The 23043-nt window shown below is 45.4% G+C and overlaps 1 protein-coding gene and 1 long non-coding RNA gene across 12 annotated transcripts in view; one reads left to right on the top strand and one right to left on the bottom strand.

Moving 5' to 3' along the window:
* Positions 1 to 23043, top strand: part of NRXN3 (neurexin 3) — a 1218301-nt gene that overhangs the window by 760334 nt on the left and 434924 nt on the right. The gene's annotated exons all lie outside the window — the stretch shown is intronic.
* On the bottom strand, positions 286 to 1059 carry LOC137142551 (uncharacterized). Its single transcript, XR_010916960.1, has 2 exons — positions 911 to 1059; positions 286 to 548 (listed from the first exon to the last, which is right to left on the bottom strand). It is a non-coding gene; the product is annotated as an uncharacterized lncRNA (long non-coding RNA).

The raw sequence follows: 23043 nt of genomic DNA, 5'->3' as shown, positions 1-23043 counted from the left end.
CTCTCTCTCTCTCCCTCTCTCACACACACACACACACACCCCGCCCACAGGGAAAGCAGCGTGTGTGGGGCGGTGAGCGGCACGCGTGCCTGGGCGATTCGCACACCCTGCCGGGCACCCTCTGGCCGCCCGCTCCGTAGCCGCCCGCGGGCTCCGTACAGCAGCTGCTCGGGCCGGGCTGCACTTGGTAAAGCACGTTAGACCGGGGCCTTAGTCTGCCCGGGGCGCCTCTCTGCAGCAGGGCGGGGCGGCCCAGCATACAGTGGCCCCCCCTTGCCGAGGCTCCGCTGCGGGGAACGTGCCGAGCCCTGTCCGGTGCTTTTAGCAGCTGAGTTACTTGCACCCCGCGCCCTCTCCCCGCTAGCCCCGAGCCGCCGTGGCGGAGAAGCTCCAGCGGGAGGCAGATGCCGGCACTGGCTGGCGCTCGCCCGCCGGCTCTGCCTCGCTGCTGTCGGATGAAGTTGTCAGGCAGCTGGGAGCGTGTGACGGGAAACGCGTCTCCTGCTGCCGGCTTCTCGCTCGCCCCTGCTGCGCCCGGCATTGGCTCCCTGCAAAATAAGAGCGACGGTATTTAAAGGCAGCCCGGCACGGGGAGCGTGGGAGGAGGGAGCACGGGCCGCAGGGGAGGAAGGCAGAGTCGTCTGGGCTGTCCTTGTGCTCTCTGGCGGGCTGAGCAATGCGGAGCTGGTGTAAACGCAATGTTCCCGCGTTCCCCAGGGGAGTGCGAAGGGTTAAACGGAGCTGCTGGGGAATGCCGGAGCAGTGAGGCGAGCTCGATTCCCCGGTCGCCCTGCGCTCTGCTCTGCGGTAGCCGGCCCTCCGTGCCCGGGTGGGAGGCGTTCGCCTGGCCCGGGCTGGTTAAGCGGCTTCCTCCCCTTTCCCTCCCGTGCTGCAGGTGCTCAGCGCCTGCCTGTTTGCACTTGGCTCCCTCCTGACCCCGAAGCAGAGAGCATTGGGACGGTGGGCAAGGAGGCGCAGGCAGCTGAGCGCCTGGCCTTTTGGAAGGAGTTTCCCCAGGCAGAGCTGCAGCTGCCGGGCATCAAGGTGTGAATTCCAGGCTCCTTAGCCTCACACCTCCGCCAGGGCCAAGGCAGACGGGGCACGTTGCTCAAGGCTGGGAAATGAGCTGAGCACCTCCAGCGATGCTTCTGGCACAGCCATCCCATTGGTCGCTGTGCGTCCACCCCTTACCCCACCCCGCTCTGTCCTGTCTGCTTAGATGGTGAGCTCGACTGTCTGCTGTCTGTGCCTAGCACACAGTGGGGCCGGCTCTTGGCTGGTCCTTAGGCACCATTGTAGTAAACATGGTTAATAATAATGAACAGCTGAGCTGCAGATGAGTGTTTCGTGGATGGGGATGGAGCTCAATGGGTGGCATTGATTGGCTCTACCTGCAGTGGCTAGGTATGCTTTCCTGGAATTTTGAGATGAATTTTGAGGCTCATGATGAAAGTATGAGATGGGTAGGTTGGGAAAATGCCGCTAGTTCTATCTACAGATCTGGCTGGGCACCATCCTGACCTGCAGCACCACTGTTTTCAATCCCATATCTCCACATAACGGCAGTTTAGCCTTGTTACGTAGCATCCCTTGTTATTCCCATTCTGGGTTCTCGGCTACAGCTCTGCCAATGCATCTCCATGCTGACCTGCAGCACTCCTAGATATTTTATTCTTGTCCCTTGTATACAGTTCTGCCAATGTGCCCTCTGCTATTCCAGTCCTGAGCCATACCACAGTTTTGCTTGTGCTCATTCCTGACCTGCAGCATCTCCTTTCTATTTTAGTTCTGAGCTCATCCCTCTCTTCAGTGGTTCTGCCAGTTCACCTCAGTCTAGACCTGCAGCACTCACTGCTGTTCCAGTCCTGGGCTCTCTTCTACAACTCTGCCAATGCACCTTTAATCCTGACCAGTGACAGCTCCTGCTATTCCAATCCTGGATTCCCCACACTGCTCTGCCAGTGCACCTCAGTCCTGACGTGCAACCCTTCTGTCTAGTATCCCTGCATCCGTTCCACTGCTTTGCCAACGTACCCTCTTTTGTTCCAGTCCTGGTCCCTACGGCAGCTCTGCCAGTGTTCAGTCCTGACCTGCAGCATCCCCTTCTCTTCTAGTCATGGGCTTCCTTTCCCTCCAACCCATCCTGTCCAACAGTTTTGACAGGCACCCTTCCTCTCCTCACCCAGAGCTGCCTGTGCTCTTTGTCCTCTAGATCTCTCCAGCGGAATGTGTGTTAATCTGTGGCAAGGAGGAGAAGTTTGGTTCACAGACCACATGTGAGTGAGGGTGTCACACATGAAACTAAACGTTTTACTGTATAGCCCTGTTATAATTTGGCAGGGAATGGTCCACGAGGGAGTAAATAGCTTCCTTACTGCTCTAGAGCCGGCACCGTGAGCCATCACACCGCCTCCCAACTTCATCACCTTCCCAAAGGCCAGCAAATCCTCATTTGAGAAAGATAAAAGCTGTTGTCAACTTCATTCAGGGACCTGGGGCATTTTCTTTGCACCCTTGTTGCAGTAACAAGGCAAGGGAAGTGGAGGGCTCTGTGAGCTGATGCCAACACATGAGCCAGTCTGGGACTTCCTTTTTCCTAATCGTGCCATACAGGAAGGTTGGCATGGAACCCTCTCTGTGAATGAGCAAGAGCGAGAAAGGAGAAAGGGACCAGGAAGACAGCTGGTCTTTTTACCAAAACACACATTTGGTTTATATCTGTGTTTTCCTTCCATGTTGTACGTTAGAGGCTCTTGGAATTTGGACCTGTGACAGCTTTGCAGAATCAGTTATCAGGGAGGTGGGGTGCGGATGGTGTGTGTGTGTGTGAGAGAGAGAGTTTATGTGACAAGTGGCTGTCTGGTTTATTGAGATTTTGATTTCTTCTTTGGTGAATTAAACTAAAGGGCCTGCTCCTGCTCTCATTGAAATCGATAGTTGGGGCAGGCTGAGACCTCAAATCTCCAAGTAGTTTGGCCCTTCAAAGCCTTTCCATCCTCTTTGCCCCCTCTGTACTGCCTACACCAACCAGGCTGTGACCATCCAGAGGACAGTTTTAGAAGGAACTTTGTCTCCAGAGCCTCTTCCGAGTTTCTTATGCACTCTGGTTTTTTTGTGCATATGCAAGGAAAAGAGATACCCAAAACTGTTAATCAGTGTGGAAACCCACAGTCTCTTAGGAGGCAGTCATTGTAGCGTATAGCTTTTTAGGGAACTGAAGAATAGGTGTCCCCCTAAGCCTTTTTGGGGCCCCTTTTGGGCTTCCACAGAAATCAGTGACGAAACTCCCATTGATTTCAGTGGTGCAGGATGGAGACCAGAGCTGGTAGTACATAAGAAGATAAGAACGGCCACACTGGGTGAGACCAGTGGTCCATCTAGCCCGGTATCTTGTCTTCTGACAGTGGCCAATGCCAGGTGCTTCAGAGGGAATGAACAGAACAGGTAATGATCAGTTTGCCCAGTGCCGGTATTGTAAGGGTTAATGTTGAAATCACCACGATGCTGCTTTCCAGTGGGCTTAGCTGCAACCTGTGAATGCTGGAACTTGGTACAACATAGTGTATAGAGGAGCAGGTCTGTGTGTAATGATTCCCTGTGCCAGGTGCACATCCCTGTCAGCCGCTGAGCAAATCAAGGTTTGAACAGAAGACTGATGCCAAAGCCAGTTCTACAGGTAGAGGGAAATCCCCATTCTGTGTGTGGACCAGCCAAAGCAGAGCGGGATCTCTGTCACAAGGGAAAGCCACACCCCAGCCTCAGCGAGGGGGCTTCTGGGACCTGGCTTTCGAAGCAGGAAAAGAAGTCCATGGTAGAGCTAAGTTTTGGGTGGGCTCATCTGCACACCAGATACAATAAGGTTTCATCCACTCCAGAACAGCTAACGGGGGCCCCCCCATGAGATTGCTTAGCCCCCTGCTGAGTCAGCTACTTTCCCAAAGCCTGCATCAATGGCTTGCCAGCCTCTCACTCTGTTTTCTTTGCCTGCACTAGGCTGCTGAATAATGCATGCCTCCCGTTGGCAGATAAAATGAGGAGATTTGTATGTATTTTGTCTTAGTGATGAATTAATTAATTTGGTTTCTCCTTTTCTCCTCCAGCCATATTTTTCTCTCCCTTGCCTCAGTGAGTGGGGGATGCGCAGCACTGTCGCGTGACACCATGTGCAATTGGTCCAGGCCCTCGGATCTGCTCAGCAGGGGTGGCTAGGGAAGAGGTGGTGTTTTTACCTTGCCAGGACCCAGACTTGTTCAAGCTGTTGGGCGAGTCACGGTGAAATGCAAGGGCTCCTCGTCAGGATTGGCAGCGAGGAGTCACCAGAGCTTGTAGGTGGCAACTCAGAGGCCTTAGTCACTTCTCACAAGTCCTGTCATTTCTAGTCACCTTACATGAAACATTGACGAGGGTTGTAACATTACTAATTTCTTTTTTTTGGTTGGTGAAGGAAAACTAGTGCTTGTGCAAATGAGGAACGTTCTCTAATTAATGATGTGCAAGCTTCCCACACACAGCTCTGCTAACGCACCCCAGTTCTGACCTGCACATCCTACTGTTCCAGTTTTGGCTTCTCCTCCAGCTCTGCTAATGCACATTTTGCTAGTACCCTGCCTTCCCCCATCCCCATACAGTTCAGTCAGTGACTTGCTTTCTGATCCATAGCATTGACTTGTCTTTCAGTCCTGCCTAGATCCCAATTCCAAAAAGGACCATCCCTTGATATTCCACCACTCGGGTTCTCCTGAGTACAGTTTGCTTACTAAGCTCTGGTAGGTTTAGCAAACTGGAAACAAATTCTGCACAGAGCAGTCTGTGACCCATCGCATTAATTTCATTTGCAGCTTATGTTTGGCTTGCAATGCAGTTGGGCAGTAGTGAAAAGCCAACAGTCTATCTAGTTTCTATGACTATGCGATGGATTAACAACGAACCCTACATTTTCAAAAGTGACTGGTAGTTCTGGGCACCTATGGGTATATCTACCCAGTATTTTGGAGCAAGCCTCCCAGTCTGAGTTGTCAGCGCTCCACAAACAGCTGCTTCGAGGTTGTAGCCTGGGCTGGAGCTTTGGAGTTGAAGCCTAAGGATGTGGGTGGCCTGCAAAGCCCTCGCCCCAGCCACAGCCACAGCCACAACCTCACTCCCCTGAGTGTCTTGACGCAGCCTGGGAGGCTCGCGCCAAAATTCCGTGTTGATGTACCCTAAGCATTTGGGAGCCCAACTTGAACATTTTAAAGGTGGCTGAGTTTTCAGAACACGCCCTCCGACAGATCAAGCTTCTTTGAGTTGTCTCAAGCTTGGCACCCAGAAACAGAAGCATCCAAAATCATTAGTCGCTGCTGAAAATTTAGGCTTCTTCAGGTGACAGTAGTTGTGTCTTGCGGCCATCGAGTGAGTCTTTTGGGTTCTTTTGAAGAAGTCCAATGTAACAATCGAACACTCAGAAATTCTTGGACACACCAAAACTGTTTCCTTAAGGAGTTGTTATTTTATTTATTATTTATGTTTTTTTGTATGGGACTTTTTCTAACTGGGCTCTTTGGCACCTCATTCTGCCATCCCATGTTGTATAATGTATTGACTGTCCCCCACCAGGACTAGGTGGAGATTGACTGGGGCGCAGACTTGCTCATTCAGGCTCCAGTACTGAGTGGGTACCTGTGACAGTTCTCGGGGTACCCAGGACTGTGCATCATGTTGTTACCCTCACCCCCATGAGGTAGTCTTGCTTGTGCTTAGCTGGTTGTCAGTTCCCTGACACCAGCAGCCTGTTAGCCAGCTAAACTCTCTCTTCTGGGTTCTGCCAGCCCTTGCAGATTAACCTGCCAGCCTTGCAGATTAACAATAGGTGTACTTCAGTCCCTGAGTCCCTTTGAATTATTCCTCTGTAGTGTCCAGTGCCCTTATCCACTGAACGCCAGATCTGCTGTCCCCAACAGGCCAAAGCACATACCAGCTTCTATGATTCCATTCGGGATCAGCCCCAGTTTAATATCACAGCACTGAGATATATTCCTAATGAAAACCGCAATACATTTATTATCATACATTCAAGTGATAATGAGTAAGAATATTGGATACAAATGATTACATCTAAAGCAAAATCATGGTACACTTTCTAGAGACTAAACTTAAGAGGTTAACCTTTTTAAAGACGTTTTATCTCGTCCAATGTCTTCTGCAGCCCTTATACCAAGGTTGGTTGAGATCCCATTTTTATGAATGTAAATGCACTGCCTGTTTACTTCCTATAAATTTACTTCCTTCTTTGCTTCTACTTATATCCCCAAAGTTCATTGTCAGTACCTAGAATCAGGATAACACCCCTGGCTTATTTTTCCTGTGTGCTGCTTCCCTGTTGATTTCACATTTCTCTGCTGATTTGGTATTTAAATGGACATTCATTGTATTGGCTTACAATGCTTAATTTACATCCGACAGAGAGACAAGCGAATAAATCTCTCTTGCCTGACAGAAAACCTGTTAGCCAGCTCTGCCATTATAACATATTTTCAGTATATACATATAACTCTTTACATGTATCTGATACCATTGTGAAATGTATCTATACATGCATTTCACAATGGTATTGATGACCAGTGTGACCCATGCTTTCATGTAAGACCTCTCATGACATTTTTTGGTGAATTCGAATGTACCTACCAGAATCAGGACATTCCTGCAACCCCCTTACCAGCTGGCATTAAGGGGTTCCTGGGTCAAGCAAGAAAAACTTAAGGTGCTGCAGGACCAGACAGTATTGTTTCAATAAATGACATCCTTAGTTAATTCTGAACTACTACCCCATCATGGTGGTACGGGGTGCTGTGCTGTAGGAGTGCTGTCTTCCAGAGGAAACAAAAAGTTTCTGGTTCCTTGGTTTTATTAAAAATCCCATGGTACACTTTGCAAAAGTATGGGGAGAGTTAGTCCTGAGTAAGAATAAGGTCATGGCTTTCTTTCCCTCTGAGTTAATTGGAGGGTTGTTCTTCATGCCATCTTCTCTGCTTTTGGTTAGTGATTGTCTGAGCTGTGAAACAGCTGCTATGTTCCATTTTGGAGATGGCTGTGTTTCAAAGATAGGTGAAAGGATACTGGTGTGTAGTGTGTATATCAGTTTTAGGATGTAAAAAAGTTTTCTGCTGCTTTGGGGGACGGACACACACACACACACACACCCACACACACACCCACACACACACACACACACACACACACACACACACACACACACTCTAGCTACACAATCATTATCATTACAAAATTAAAATGGCAATCTTTTTTAACGTCCCCATGTTAGTCATCATTTTCTCTTCCACTGTATGTAACTCATTACTAAAAGAAATTTTGTTAAAATCATCAGCCAGCTTTTTTCATTTTTCTCCAGTTTTTTTCATCCTGCTACAGTGGCATCAAAATACCCAATATAAGCAACATTATGATTGTAATGATAACATGCTGTGGTGTCATAAACACTGTAGTCCACACTCCAATGTAGCTTCAAGCAGGAACTGGTCTGGGAGAGAGTCATCTCTTGCTGGAACATTTAAAGGTGGAGAGTATTCTCCCAGTGGAAGTGGTGGAAGCCCCAAAGTTTGAGTAATTTAAAACAGGATTGGTCAAAGCACTAGGGAATATACGACAGGGAGCAATTGTGTTTTGGTTGAGAAGTGGAGTGGATTTGAGCTATTACATCTTTTTTCCATCTTCACTTGCTATGATTTTAAAAGGACTTGCTTTCTGCTTAAATTGTCCTGGGTATCCTGCACTGGCAGAGAGGTGGACTAGAAGATCTAATAGATCTTTTCCTTTTCTAGCTTCCATGATTCTACTGGGATCCTCTGAATATTAAATTCAAAGTAGAGGAAGGATGGTCTTGAAGTTTACACCGTAAACCTCAAGTTGGCTAGTAGCTTTGACTTGTCATGTAATCTTGGACAAGTCGTGTTCCTTCTCCCTGCTTTATTTTCTCTACCTTTTAAAATGAGGACATCCAGGGTTGAGCAGCTCCATCCATTAGGGTGCTTTGAGATCCTAGGCAGGAAGCAATATAGATGTGAAAATCCCTTTTTTACTTTTATGCTTTGGTGAATGTCAAAGCAACCCAAAGAGGAGCCAAGTTCGAGCCTTTCCTGAAGAGGAGGAAGGACACCTTTGAATTCTAGACACGGAGACTGGCGTGTTTTCCGCTATGGTTCTGAAGTCTGAATGGGGTCTAGCCACAATTGCCACCTTTGTTGTTTTCAAAGGAACAGTGAGAACATTTTACAAGGGAGCGCCGGCTGCTCGGAATTCCAAACAGGCACTGGGAATGTGGCTCTGTAATTTGCCGTGGCCCCCTCACCGTTTGCTCAAATTACTTCTCTTGCTCTCTCTCTTTTTGTGTGTGCGTGTTGTTTTTGCACATTAAAACATAACTGCTTATACCCCTGAGTGACTTTCCCCCAAACTATGAATTTAAAGTACTTCCAATACTGTCTTTTAGAATTTGAATATAATTATATGCTTTGGGTGTAAATTGTGGTTTTTGCTACATAAGAAACTAATGGAAATGATCTGCCTTTTCCTGTAGTTTACAGATTATACGCTTTAGATCTGGGGATATATATTTAGGCTGCCTTTCTGTATGGTATATTAAAATGAAAATGAACTCGGTGTGAGCCACAGTAGTTGCTAAACGTGTATAGCAGGTTGATAGAAGACAATACTGAACCAAACCAGTGTGAGGGTGTGACAAAGTGGAGATATTCTTGGGGTTTTCTCTGAATGCTGTGTGTGTGCCTTGGTTTCCCCTCATATATTACTCATGTATATTGGTGATGGGACCCCTGTGTGTGATCATTTCAGAGACCACTAGCGGGTAGATGGGCCTTTCCCAGCCACCAGTACGCAGACCTAACCAGGATCCCCTGCCTTGGCCCATCCAGTTGCAACAGGTTGTGACCAAGAGGCGTGGCCACCTTTCCCGGGAAGGAGACAAAGGACTGGGGATGGGCTAGGGGTCAGGTCTGGGGGGTGGGAAAGAGGACAGTCCCCCGTGGAGGCCCGGTAAGGAGGAAGCCCTGAGAATGGGGCTTTCCAGGGGGCTGCTGCTGTAACTCCTTGTTGAGGCTGATAGCTAGCAAAGTCTTTCTACGCTGTGAGCCTGAGAACTAAAAAACCCTTCTGACTTTCATGCTGGCTGTGAGTCGCTTCTGACTGCAAGGTAGGGTGCATGGCCCTTTGGGCATGAGGAGCTCCCTGGGACCCATCCAAGGGGGGTTCCACAGGGGGAGCTCCAGGTGGAGCAGGGGTGCTGAACACTGCGAGGTCAGAGTCAGGAGGCTGTGGCACTGCTGTGTGGAGACCCAAGAAGCAGACTCTGAAGCACTAGAGTCCTGACAGGCTGCACGCAAGTGGTTCAAGGGCACGATCTCCGTGGGACTCCGTCACATAGGGTTTTACCCTAACATCTCTTTCTGTTGCACCGCTTGACATTCCTGTTGATGGGGACAGGGTGGGTGAAAGGTACTTGGCAGCACAGATTTCCTCATGTCTGCGGAAGCTCAAGTGGATGGGGTGAATGAAGCAGACTGTCATAAGAGGAGGAAAGAAAGCCCTGCTTGCTTGTTTTGAATATCACATGGTAAAGAGTCATGGATGCTTTTGTTTTATAGAGTACGCATGGGAGACGTGCCACCGGACTGACCTTCCTTTGGTTAGGCACAGAGCAGGCCCAGCGGAGCCGTGCAGGGCAATCTTTCCCCACATTGCCCATCAGGAGGCCTCAACTCTGCCTTAGAAGCACCTCCTCTGGGGCTGAGACTGAATTCATTCTCTAGAGCTAAAGCGGTTGTCTCTTATGTGGGGCGGTGGTTGTTTAATAGATGGACCACTTGTCTGAACCTGAATGGCAAGGCTTATGTGAAGTGTCTCTGCACATGCCCACAACTCTTTCTAGTGGCTGACACCTGGAATCACAACACCCTGCTACTCATGCTGCATCTGTCAGAGTTGCTCCTTTACCTCAAGTTTACCACCATATTACTGTGGTGATAGACGCCGTAGAAGTACCTAAATAGATGGCTTGTGGTTTTGATGCTGAATTTGGTAAGTTCCATCCCCACTGATGACCATGGTTTATGAAATGAAGACAGCTAGCCACTGTTGGTCATGGTAATGCTTCAAGCTACACTTTGATGGGTGAGCTTGTTGAACAGACAAGTTAGAAAAGACAGTTCAGGGACCAGTCTGTCTTCCTGTGCTTCCCTTGAAGTGATATTACCCCAGAACTGTTATCAGGAAAGAAAATATAAGCTACACCCTCCTCAATAGACATCTAAAGAAGACTAACCATTTACAAAATGTCTCTCATCGCTTTGCTCACACAGCATTTGCAAACTCTACTTGGAAAGTCCAAACTCCATGGTTTCATTACTGTTTGGGTGGAAACTTGCAGTGCTGCTCACTTTATCAGGCTAGAAGTCAGGCCTCTCATGGCATATATACATAAACTAATTAATTTAGCAAAAATGTTTTTGGTCTCTCCTACTTCCTTGCAGGATAGGTGAGCAGGTTTGGGAGAAATAAGAACCGGCCTGAAACATCAGCCAGAAACTCAAACTGAATTTTGACAAAAAGAAGCTTGGTTCACTTTTCTTCCCTGCCTCCTTGCTCCCTGAAATCCTGGTAGGATGCCCTGTTTCCATGGAATTTCCAATGTGGTATATAGAATGGAAAGATTCTGATAATCTGGACCAGCATTCTGGTTTTTGGGTGTTTACTTGAATCAAGCCTCCATATTTGTTGTGCTTCACCCTTTGTTACTTCCCTAAGAAATGGTGACCATCTGAGAATATGTTACCCAATAAACTCTCAGACAGCTACTAATTCTCTAGGAACTGCTCTGAGCTCTTGGTGCTACCATTTTATATAGATGTTATGTTTTTTGTTCCACAGCATTCTGTAGTCGCGTAGCCTTGTGACATGAAGAAGTCAGAACAGTAGTTAAAGAATTCTTTCTTTCTTTCTTTCTTTCTCTCTTTCGGCCCTTCTGCTGTGTGTGTTGCATTCTGCCATGGTTTATGGTGCGCTAGGCTTTCCCAAAAGAGCTCTTCATTAATTGGTGACTACTGAATCAGTCTGCTGTTTGCAATAGCTAGTGCGGTTTCCACAGAATCCAGAGCCCAGGGTCTGGAATCCTTGTCTGGAACTGGATCACTGTCTAGATCCTGTTATGTGAGGGTGGCCTTCACCTGGCCGTCTGGTTCCTTCCCCATGTCATGGGACTGTGAAGGGAAGCTACCTTCACTACTTTCTCCTTTTTGCCATCAAATGACGGGGGATGCAACTGCTGCCAGTTGCTCCAGTCTCCCTCCCCTGCATGCAGGCCAGTGCATTTTCATCAGGCTAGTTTTGCAAAGATATTGATGGCTTTGAATGCCTTTTCACTTTTTATTAGCTCAACACTAGAGTCTGCTCTCCTTCCCGTGCCCTCTTGCATTCAGAGGCAGTTCAGTAGAGGCAAGGAAAAGGCAAAGAAATTAATTTTCTTTGAGAGATGCATTCAGCATTTTATAAGGGGAAGAAGGAGAAGCAGAGCAGGGGTGAGTGAGTTTGTTTGTTTGTTTGTTTTTGGTGGTTTGCATATGGGAGACTCATGAAGAGTTTCCTGTGTCCTGCAAGGGTTAAGTTGACTCTTGACTTGCTTATGTGATATCAGGCACTGCCATATGTTGGGTCTGCAGTGCTTGCATTAGATGACAGCAGAGAAAGGTGGGGCTGCCCTCCTCAGGCAAGGAACTATATTGTATTGGCTTAGGAAAAAGGACCCGGCCTTTAGAGCCAAAGATCTAGGGGCCAAATTCTGCTCAAGATAATGCCAATCTTACTCCATTGTACTCATTGGTGTTACTGGTTTAACTAAATTACAATCTGTTCCCTAAGTATCAAGCCATCTACTCAGGCCACGTCTTGCAGCCAAGCCATTAAGATTTGAGATCTCTCTTAAGGGGGTGGTATGTAACTCAGCTGAGTTAAACACAGAGGGTGTGCCACTGGCCTCAATAGGGCCAGCATTGCACACAGTCACTTTGCAACAGCTGAAGTTGTCCAGTGAAGGAGTGTCATTTAATGGTTAGAGAAGGGAAGGACTCCTAGGTTTTGTCCTTAGCTCTGCCCCTGACTTACTGTGATTTTTTGAAGCAAGTCATTTAACTGCTGTGTGCCTCAATTTTCCCTTCTGTAAAATGGAGATAGTAACAAGTGTGGTAAGAGTAGATATGCTTGTAAAGCACTCTGCGATCCTAGAATGACCAGTGAGATCAGAGAAGCAAAGTATGATTATTGTCTCATAATGTATTGACAGGAGGCACCCAAACTGCACCTCAAATATTTGAGCTTGTATCCAGCAGACACATCAGCACCGTGACATCTTGTGGCATTTTCACGTTATGGCACTGGCTCTGGGAATTCATCCCCGCCGTGCTAGGAGGAGTGGGACAGTCGCATCTCCATGCAGTCAGTCTGCGCCTTGGAGCCTCCATCCCCAAATCAAACACAGGAAGAGGAATTTGGATTGATTGGACTTGGGGGTTAAAAGTTAAAAAGTTAAAACCCAGTGTTCTTCTGGCTCACTGCCATTTTTTTTTCCTTGAGGGTGGCTGATTTCACAGCCCCCAATGAGAGTGACTCCATCATTGCAATAAAGAGCAGTGGACGGTACTTTCTCTCGCTCTTTGGCCCATGGAGGGGAGGGGGAGAAAATGGACAGAACAGTCACTTTTACCCGTAGCCCCAAGAGGCTGTTTACATCATCCAGTACTTTTCACTTGCATGCAGCATCCCCATGTCTTACCTCATTTCACTTCTGCCGCCAAGTGAGACTCTTTCTGCAATGGTTCAATCAATCCATTTGACCAGAGGTTGTGAGTTAAATTATAGAGGCAATTTCAGCCAGCAAGGGAAAGAGGAGGAGAGGGGAGGGAGAGAAGAGGAGGAAGAGCAAAATTAAATAGAAATAGAAATCAGTCAAGGATATAGTTCCCATTCTTCCTTTCCTTTTAATCAGAAATAAAAGGAGAGAAAGATCATCAGAAGATCTATTAAGTTCCAAAGCAGCTCTCAGCTAAAGACGCAGGCAATTTGCAGCTGGAGGAAAAATATACAGCCTAACTAAAGAAAAAAGAAATGAAGTATCAGAACCGATCAGCAGGGTCATTCCTGTGTGCTATTTTTAGATATGAACTCATAGATGCTAAGGGCAGAAGGGACCATTGTGGTCATCTAGTCTGACTTCCTGTCTAACTCAGGCCATTGGACTTCCCTGAATTTAATTCCCATTTGAACGAGGGCATGTGTTTTAGAAAAACATTCAGTCTTGATTAAAAAATTTCCGGTGATGGAGAATCCATCACAACCCTTGGTAAGTTGTTACAATGGTTAATTAATAATTAACCTCCCTGTTAATTTGCAACTTATTTCCACTCTGAATTTGTCTAGCTTCAACTTCCAGCCATTGGATCTTGTTATATATTTGTCTGCTAGATTGAATCAACTTTCTGTTTCTCACGTCGGTACTTCTAGACAGTGGTCAAGTCACTTCTTAACCTCCTCTTTGATAAACTAAACAGATTGAGCTGCTTGAGTCTTTCAATATAAGGATATGTCTATACTGCAGTTAAAAATCTTCAGCTGGCTTGTGCCAGCTGACTCGGACTCACAGGACTGTTTAATTGTGGTGTAAACATTTCACTGGGGTGGGAGCAGATTTAGGACCCTGCAAGGTGGGAGGGCCCCAGAGCCTGGGCTGCAGCCTGATCCCAATTGTCTACACCACAGTTAAACAGCCCTTTAGCCCAAGGCCCACAAGTCTGAGTCAGCTGGCTCGGGCCAGCCGCTGGTGTCCTATTGCAGTGTAGATGTACCCTATGCATATTTTCCAGTCCTTTAAATCATTTGCGTGGCTCTTTTCTGAACTGTTTCTGATTTATCAACATCAACGCATCAGAACAGGAGGCACAGCCTTCTCTGTGGAAGGTCTCTGGTTCTGGATCTTGTCCACCAGAGCTCCAGATTGCTGCCCTTCAAGATATGGTGCAAGGGCTATTTTTTGGGGCTAAGCATTTGTTTGACCTTGCATTTAGATTCTGGAGTATTTCCTGCTTTCCTGTCCCATCCAGGGTGTTGGGATGGCTGATACTCTAGGCATCCTTAAGAAGTTTCCTTTTACCTTTTTACGATAAGGTAAGGTCTTATTGCTATGAGCAGCTATTCCCTATACTTAGAACAGGGTGTTAATAGCCTTAATTGTCTAAAGTTTAAAGAAAACATTTTAAAGGGTATGGTGGGATGGCTGTGGTTGCTGCCTAATGTGCACAGAACTATTTAATGTTTGTTGTTTTTTTTACTATATATGGAATAATAAGCCTGAAGGCATCACAATGGGCACATAATAAATTATTACAGTTATTGAAAAGGTGGGGTTGCACTGCAATCTCAAATGATTCACAATGTGTTTTAAAATGGTGAATGTGTGAGAGAATGTATGGACATTTATTTGTGTGTGTGTGTTTCCCTAGGAAGCTCAACTCTGTTCAGATGCAATGTCTGAATTCTGTGTGTGTAGGGGTGTGCGTAATATATTTCCTCAGGGAAACTTGGTTCAGCTCAGAAGCAGCGTCTGGTTTTTATGTATCTGGTGAGAGTTGGGACTGTGTGTAAAGCATTTCCATAGGGAAGCTCAGTTCAGATGCAGAGAAGGGTTAGGGGCTATGTGCATGCAATATATTTCCCTGGGGAAGCTGAGCTAAGATGCAGCCATTTCTCAGTGAGCTCTTTGTTTCTTCTTTATCCCATTTCACAGCTAGACTGATTGTCCTACAGTGACCCCTTTGTCTGTACTTTTAGCATTACTGTTGGATGCAAGGGCACCTTCTGGGGAAGCTGATTCAATTGCAGACCTTCACATGGCTGCGCTTTGTCTTACTTACAGGAATTCTATCAAGAATATGCAGATATGAAAGGAGTCTCTGATACCCCAAATCCTCCAGGACTTTTGTAGCCTCTCCTGGCACTGCTTTTTGCTGAGACTCCCACCCTGTGGCCCAATAGGAGGCTTGTCCTAAAGGGAAAATTCCTTGTCTTACAGTGCCGCGATGTGTCGTCATCATGCTTGGGCAGAACATGGTGATGTCACAATGCAGCATCGTTGTTTTGCAAAGTTTCCTTTTTTAAAATATCTGTATTTTATAAAGTTATAAATAGAACTAGATTGGAAATTTACTGACAGTGACCCTTATGTAAAAATCCCACAAGTCCTTTGGGGTTTCCTATAAGTTGGCTCATTGCCAAAAAAACAAGTTTTGTAGTGACTTTGACATTCTAGCATAACGCTGTCAGGGGCGGAGGGGTGCACAGAAAATGCAGAATAAGAGGAATTCTCTATCTGCCAGAGCCTTACTTGACCAACTCACTCATGCATATGAGGGAAAAGTCAGGATTGTATGTCATTGGAAGAGGGTTTGACAGAATTCCTTGGGCTGCTTCCAGGTCAGGAATTCACAGCCAAGTTCCTAGTAGTAAGGAAATCACCTGTGTTTTCATCCTAGAGCAACAATGGACTGGGAACCAAGAAGATTCTGGGTTCAAATCCCAGTTGAGTCATGGATTCTGTGGGCAATGAGGGGCAAGCTATTCATCCTTTTTATGCCTCTGCCAAACCCAGCTGGGAATGTGGGTCAATGAAACCAGAGAAGCCATTGAAAAAGAAATGTTGCATCTGAGCTGAAGTACATGAGGAAATAAACTGTCTTGCATTGCTGTGCTTCAGAGAAACATACAGCATGATCACTGAAACATCAGCACTAATTTAGACTATCCGTTATTGTAAAATTAGAAAAGACATACCCAACCTGAAGAAGAAATTCATCACGTAAAAGATTTTACCATGGGCCTTGGTCCATCTGGTCTTGTATTCTGTCTTTGGTAGTAGCCAAAACCAGATGCTTTCAGATGGAGGTATATAAGTCCTACGATACAGTTAATTGTGTACCTCAGAGGAGGAGTATTTATTCTTGACCTTGCAGATGATGATCATCTTATGTTGTGAAGAATGAGGATTGAGAGCCCTTGCAATTTTATCATAGTTAGTGTATTTCAGATGCTATTCTTATTCATATGAATGTCTGTTTTTGATAATAGCTTTCCACTTAGCAATTTTCCTCCAAGTATCTCAAAGGAATTTACAAGCCTTCCTAAATCATCACATTACCTTTACAGCATAGGTAATTAGGTTATACTCCTTATACTGCTAGTAAGAAACTGAAGCACACACAGAGAGGGGAAGTGACTTGCCCAGATCAAACACTAAGTCAACAGCAGAGCTGAGAATAGAACCCAGGATTCCTTACTCCCGGTACCTGCACCATCCACTAGATGCATTCCACTTCTTTGCCTCTTTCTAAGCTGTTTGTGGTGAGACTATCCTGCAGCAGTGAGTTCCACAGACTCCTTATGCATTATATAAAAAGGTATTTCCCTGAAGAAAATCCAAGGCTGTGTGTGTGAGTCCAACACAGCTGGGATTGAATGCTGCCAAAAGAGTTCTCTGCTCAGGCTCCGAATTGTGCAGTAGTCAGCTACCGAGTGCAGCTGCTGCATCCCAACTTGTAAGCACCACTTTGGCCGTGCTCTGGGGGTATGTTGCTTCAGAGAGACAGTTCTATCTGACCAGTCTTTTATTATAAGCAAAGGTGAGCCCTGGAAAGAGTGACTTTCAGCTGAGAGTATCTCAGGACGGGAGAGAGAGGCAAAGTGGTCTGAGCATGGGACAGGAAAGCTGCAACTCCTGAGTTTAAAATCCAGTTCTCACACTGTGGCCAGTGCAAATCACTTTACTCCTCTGCGCTTCAGTCTCCCAGTGTGCAAAATGGGGTTTCCAATACTCACTGCTCTCCTAGAGATTTGGTAAGCATTAGCAAGCTAGTGGGCCAGCTTCTGATCTCACACCAGTGTAAATCGGAAGCCTGTTGGTGTTAAGTTCAATCAAAATCCAACTGAATGATTGCACAGTGTTTGCAAAGATAAGGAACCACCTCAGCATTGTTCATACCAGTTTGGCCAATGGGGCAGCTCAGACCTGCAGATCCCAGTTTCAGACTTGGCTACAGTAAAGTGCAGCGCATGCGCACACACTGTGCCAGCCCCTGAATGAAAATATTTGTGTGTTAATCTCTTGTGTTTCCCAGCCAGTTTGCAGACTAAGCAGCAAGGAAGGAACTAAAGGCAACCGCTGACCAGGCTGGGCAGAGTGGGCATTCCTTTACTGCTGGGCTGTCACCTGGATTGGAAGGAGGTTTCCCTACATGCATGCACACCTATGTTGTAACCTGCCCTCTCTCCTTACTATCACTTGACCCTTTGTGAAGGCTGGGTTTATATATCTATATATCTTGTCAAACTAACATGGTGAGTTTTTTCTGATGAGATTACAAGGTTGGCTGATAAAAGTAATAGTGTTGATGCAACATACTTAGACTTCTGTGGGGCAGTTGACTTAGTACCGCCCAACATATTGATAAAAAAGCTAGAACGTAATAAAATTAACATGGCACACATTCAGTGGATTAAAAACTGGCTAACTGATTGGTCTCAAAATATATTTATAAATGGATTTAACATTTTTAACAATGACCTGGAAAAATCATCACTGATAAAGTTGGCAGATGACACAAAAATTGGGGCAGTGGTAAATAATGCAGAGGACAGGTCACTGATTCAGAGTGATACGGATTGTGATAAACGGGGTGCAAACTAAATGTGAATGTATATGTCTAGGAACAAAGAATGTAGTCAATATATACAGGACGGGGGATTCTATTCTGGGAAGCAGTGACTCTGAAAAAGATGTGGGGGGATGGTGGTAAATAATCAGCTGAATATCAGCTGAATAGCTGGTGTGCTATTGTGGCCAAAAGCATTAATGCGATCCTGGGATACATAAACAGGGGAATCTCGAGTAGGAATAAAGAGGTTATTTTACCTCTGTACTTGTCATTGGTGCAACTGCTGCTGGAATATGTGTCCAGTTTTGGTGCCCATAATTCAAGAAGGCTGTTGATAAACTGCAGAGGGTTCAGAGAAGAGCCACAAGAATGATTAAGAGATTAGAAAACATGCCTTATAGTGATTGATTCAAGGAGGTCAAGCTATTTAACATAACAAAATGAAGGTTAGGGGTGACTTTTTTACAGTCTGTAAGTACTTATCCGGGAATCAACTATTTAATAATGGATTTATCAATCTAGCAGAGAAAGATATAACACAATCCAGTGGTGGTTGAAAGTTGAAGTTAGACAAATTCAGACCAGAAATAAGGTGTAAATTTTTAATGGTGATGGTAATTAACGATTAAAACAATTTACCAAGTGTAGTGGTGGATTCTCCATGATGGACAATTTTTAAATCAAGACTGGATGTTTTTCTAAAACACATGCTGTAGTTCAAACAGGAATTAAATTCACAGAAGTTGTCTGGGCTGAGTTATACAGGAAGCCAGACTAGATTATCACAATGTACTCTTCTGTCCTTGAAATTTATGAATCTATGTATATGGCTCTATGTTCGAAGTGTTTAGAAGTCTCTCAAAATAATTTCCACATAGTGAGAGGAAGAGGAAAAGTGTCTTGGGGACCTTGATGTATAGAGATTTTGTCCCAAGAAGTACTGTGCCCCTGGAAGCTGATACACTGAGGTTGTGCTGTCTTCCAGAATGTAAGATTTCAATTTCAGGACAGGACACACGCCTATAATCTGATCCTGTTGTTGGACTGTCTGCTCATTATCTTAACTAGAGAGGGAATGGTGTTGGATCTAAGTCGAATTGGTATCCTGTGTTCAGGAGCCTGAAAGAGCACCTAGGAGCTACACAGGGAACACCACAGGCGACTAGTATGTTTCTGTGCATCCTTGTGATGTGTTCTTAGCAACTGTTTGAATCCTGGTTTTAGTTTGTCCCGGACCAGGCTACAGCCTTGGATTACTTAATGTATTGTTAATTCCATTAGGAGTATTTTTCCGTTGCAGACTTCTGCACTAATTCTACACTAAGAATTCCTGATTTGGGAATATGGTGAAAACCCAGTTCAGTCCAATCTAAACTGTTAGACTCTCAACCATGTCAGGGACTACTGTGTTGTAAGCAGTCCCCAGCACTGCAGTTGTTACAATGTAGACAGGATTCTTAAGTCCATATATGTACATCCCTAAGCACTTTTCATATGTGTTGCTTAGCCATACAAATCCTGGTGCGCATATGATGAAGTTGCACGTGTGCGAGCTATCCTGATTTGTGTGCACGTTAGGGATTTGCACACCTACATCACATGTTTGAAAATTGAGCCACAGCAGTCAGTAAAACCAAATGCGCAATGTAAATAGTGTACATTATTACATGTCTGTTTATAGGTCACCAATCGTCTTGGTGTGACTCACCCAATATAACCATTTGCGTTTTGCAAGACTTCTCTGTAATCATTCCCACCAACGCCTTAACAAAGCAGTTCTTCAATATCAGCAGTGATGGGTAGTTACGTGTCTGTGAGTCACATTATCTAGTGGCCAGACTAGATGACTGGGAATCTATTTCTGGCTCTACCATTTGCTAGCAGTGTGTGACCTTGAAAAAGTCACCCTAACTCTCTATGCTTTAGTTTCCTTGTATGTAACGTGGAAATAATGATATTGACCTAGACTTGTCAAGCGTTTTTGAGATTCTTGGATGAAAAACACTGTAAATACAAAGTATTATTTATATGTGTGATATTATCTATCTCCATAGAAATACAAACTTTTCATTCTGAGCTGAGTCCTTGATTGTACATTAAATTTGCTTATCGTTAAAGAATTTAGAACAGAAATTCAATTCTCTGCATTGTATGGCTATTGCAATGATTAGGTATTTTTAAAGTGGATATTTATTAACACCGGGATCTTATCCAGGGCCTCATTGAGTCTATGTTGAGCTGGCTAGACATTATTCACATTCCCCTGCCACCAGCAAGTTAAGGTCTAGAGGAAACAAGCATTCTGCTCCATCCTGATAGTTCATCATCCAAGATAGGCAGGGGTTGTCTGCAAACCGCAATCCCATCAGGCAGGCTCAGATAGCATCTCAGTTGACTTTTTTGCTCATCCTATTAATACTTTTGCACTGCGACTTTGGGAAGCTGAACTTTACCATGGTGGAAAGAGTTCCTGATTAACAGAGATTTCAGCTTAAGCCATCATTGGCTCCATTAAACGTGACAACCCTTTTCGTCATTACACTGAACCTTTTTGAGATTGTTCTCCCAAAGGCGTTCACATTGGAGGGGAGGGCAGTGGCTTTCATGCTGATGGTACGGAGCAATGATACATTTGGAAAAGGATTTCAATTCCTGTCTTGAGAAGGGTTTTATTTACTTCCTTCGTTCATTGTTCATTTCTCCATACGTGTTTTCCCTAGTGCTGGCCTATCACAGTTCTGAGGCAAGGGGATCTGAGCACGTCTCAGTGATTGGGTTTTACCTCTTGCAGCTTGTCTACTTTGGGGATTCCAGAAACACAAGTGGCATCACCAATGATGTCTACGCTATTTACACATGGCAGCCCCGGTTGGTTTTACCTGGTCCGTGCCATTTGCACTAGGTGCATCTTCCTTCAGCAGTCTGCCAGGAATGGTTAGACATAAGGTCAACCTGCAGTAATTGTGGGTGCATCCATTTATTTCTGCATGTAAATCAGATATTGGTGAGGGTAGATGGCCATTACATGTGTAATTACCCAACCTGTGCACACAAATGTGGGGATGCAAATAGCAAAACCCACAAACACTGAGATATTTTAGGATGCTTGTTGAAAATATGGCCCATAGAATATCCAAGTTGTAAGGTCTTGCCAGTAGCATTTCACTGCATGCATGCGCTGGGGAGGAGGATGAGAGAGCAGTGAGGAATGGATTAACTGTGTGCGTTTCTAGAGAACTAGTTGAAAAACACTATAAAACATTTTGTTTTAATTTAGGAATTTTGAAGTTGTTTCTGTTTTGCAGAGCTTGAAATGAATCCATTTTTGTGTGTTCTGCAAATGGTTTTCAGTACCCAATACATTTCTGTGACCACATAGATAATATTTTTGAGAGAAAATTAAATTGAAAACAGTTACCAAAAAAAAAAAAAAGAGAGAGAGCTGAACAAGTCAAAAGTTTACCATGATTCCCACCCCCCATTTAAAAAAATAAGGCTATTTTTCAATGAAAAAGCTTTTAGTTTGAAAAATTTCAACTAACTGTATTATCCAAGAAAATCTGCAGTAGAATTGCTTTCAAAGGAAAGTGGGAGGCTGGGAAGGGCAGAAGAAAAGGAATTTCCCTTTAAATTTAGCAATGAGGACACTTCACCACAAGTGAAGAATTCCCTATTTCAGAGAATCAGGTCTTATCTCGTGATGAGAACTAGTGGCACCAACAAGTGTGATGGAGTCAAGAAAACATTAAGACAGAGGGTGGGTTGAATTTAATAGCCTGGTGTTTATTGCTAATCAGTGCTAGGGAAACATCCTAATCTTTTGCCCAGCATGACTGCTTATTAAACTCCCCTATCCCAGCCAAAATCCTCAGCAGCTGCTGATTGCAATCCAGTTTCCCCTGGAAAAGCAGCAGTACCTGAGCCTGGCTAAGTTTTTCAGAGGAACCTGACATCTAATTACCATCCCCTGTTTGTGACACAATGGAGGTTCTCTCTGTTGCTTTCCAGCCTGGTTAGGAAATGGGTGTCAAAGTTATGTTAAGACTTTCAAACAGTTGAGCAAACTACAAGCCTAATGGGCTAAATCCTGACAGCTGCACTCTAGGCTGGACTGTATCACATACAAGCACTGTGCAATGGTGGGCCTGGGTAGGGTTCTAGGAAGCACTACGCCGTCATTAGAGAGAGCACTCCTCATTCTTTGCAAAGTCTGTTCCCAGCAGCAGAACTAGCTGTAGAGTCCGTCCACTCAGTGAGCATAGAGAGTCCCTTTGTGACTGGTTCCTGCATGGGGGACTCAAAGAAAGGATGATGGAAATGTTGCTTGTGCACTAGGGTGACCAAATTTCCCGATTTTATAGGGACAGTCCTTATATTTGGGGCTTTTTCTTCTATAGGCGCCTATTATCTCTCACTCCATCCTGATTTTTCACACTTGCTATCTGGTCACCCTCTGGTGCACTCATACCCTCCTGCAGCTATCCAGGGGTCTGGCATCCTCCATCCCTCAGTCTTTACTCAGGCAAAGATTCCACACTTCTCAGAGTTGGGTCCAGTGGCACTTTTGGCTGTTAGGATATGAGGACTGGCTCCTTTAGAGGGAGTTGGGACCAAATAAGGACTGAGTGAAGTTCAGAGAGAGATTTTCACATTTTCCTGTGGTGCTATGAACTCACCAGACACAACACTATCATGCTAGTGCCAGGGTAGCAGGCATGGAAACCATCTAGACAAAGAGCCAGATTCTGATCCCAGTTACACAGGTGTGAAGCTGGGCCACTGTACTGACTTCAGTGGGGGTCCTCTGTATTTACACTGGTGTCCCTGAGAACAGGATGTGGCCCAGTAAGGAAAACCCACCAGTCTCGCTTTGCTCTTCCAAGCCTAGTGAAGGGCCATAGTAACTAAAAAATCAGAACTGGTGAAAAGGCGATTCAAAATTAAAAAATCCCATTAGCTTTTTAATGGGCGGTGTTATTAGTAGTGACACGGGCACAGAGGTCTTGTGCCATATATATTGTTGCTCTGTGAGTCCCTGGGCTGTCCCAAAGCTACTGCAAGGCAGACACAACCCCTTTCCTCCCCACTATCAAGGAATATGCCCTAGTGCAGGAGACCCAAGCACTTGGCACAGTGCCATTTTCTCAGCTTTATGCCACCAGTGCAGGGGATATTCTGGGACAACATGGGGAGAGTTTGAGAAGGGTGGGGATCGGGGCCAGAGGGGTTGTGGCCAGGGTAGATCTATGCATTGGTTATTCTGCAACTGTCCAGTGGCCCATAG

This window comes from Emydura macquarii, unplaced genomic scaffold (genome assembly GCF_026122565.2).
Source record: "Emydura macquarii macquarii isolate MOO-44397 ecotype Brisbane River unplaced genomic scaffold, CSIRO-AGI_Emac_v2 contig_374, whole genome shotgun sequence".
Taxonomy (NCBI): domain Eukaryota; kingdom Metazoa; phylum Chordata; order Testudines; family Chelidae; genus Emydura; species Emydura macquarii.
Note: the sequence above shows the minus strand (reverse complement) of the source record. Positions and strands in the feature narration are given on the sequence as shown.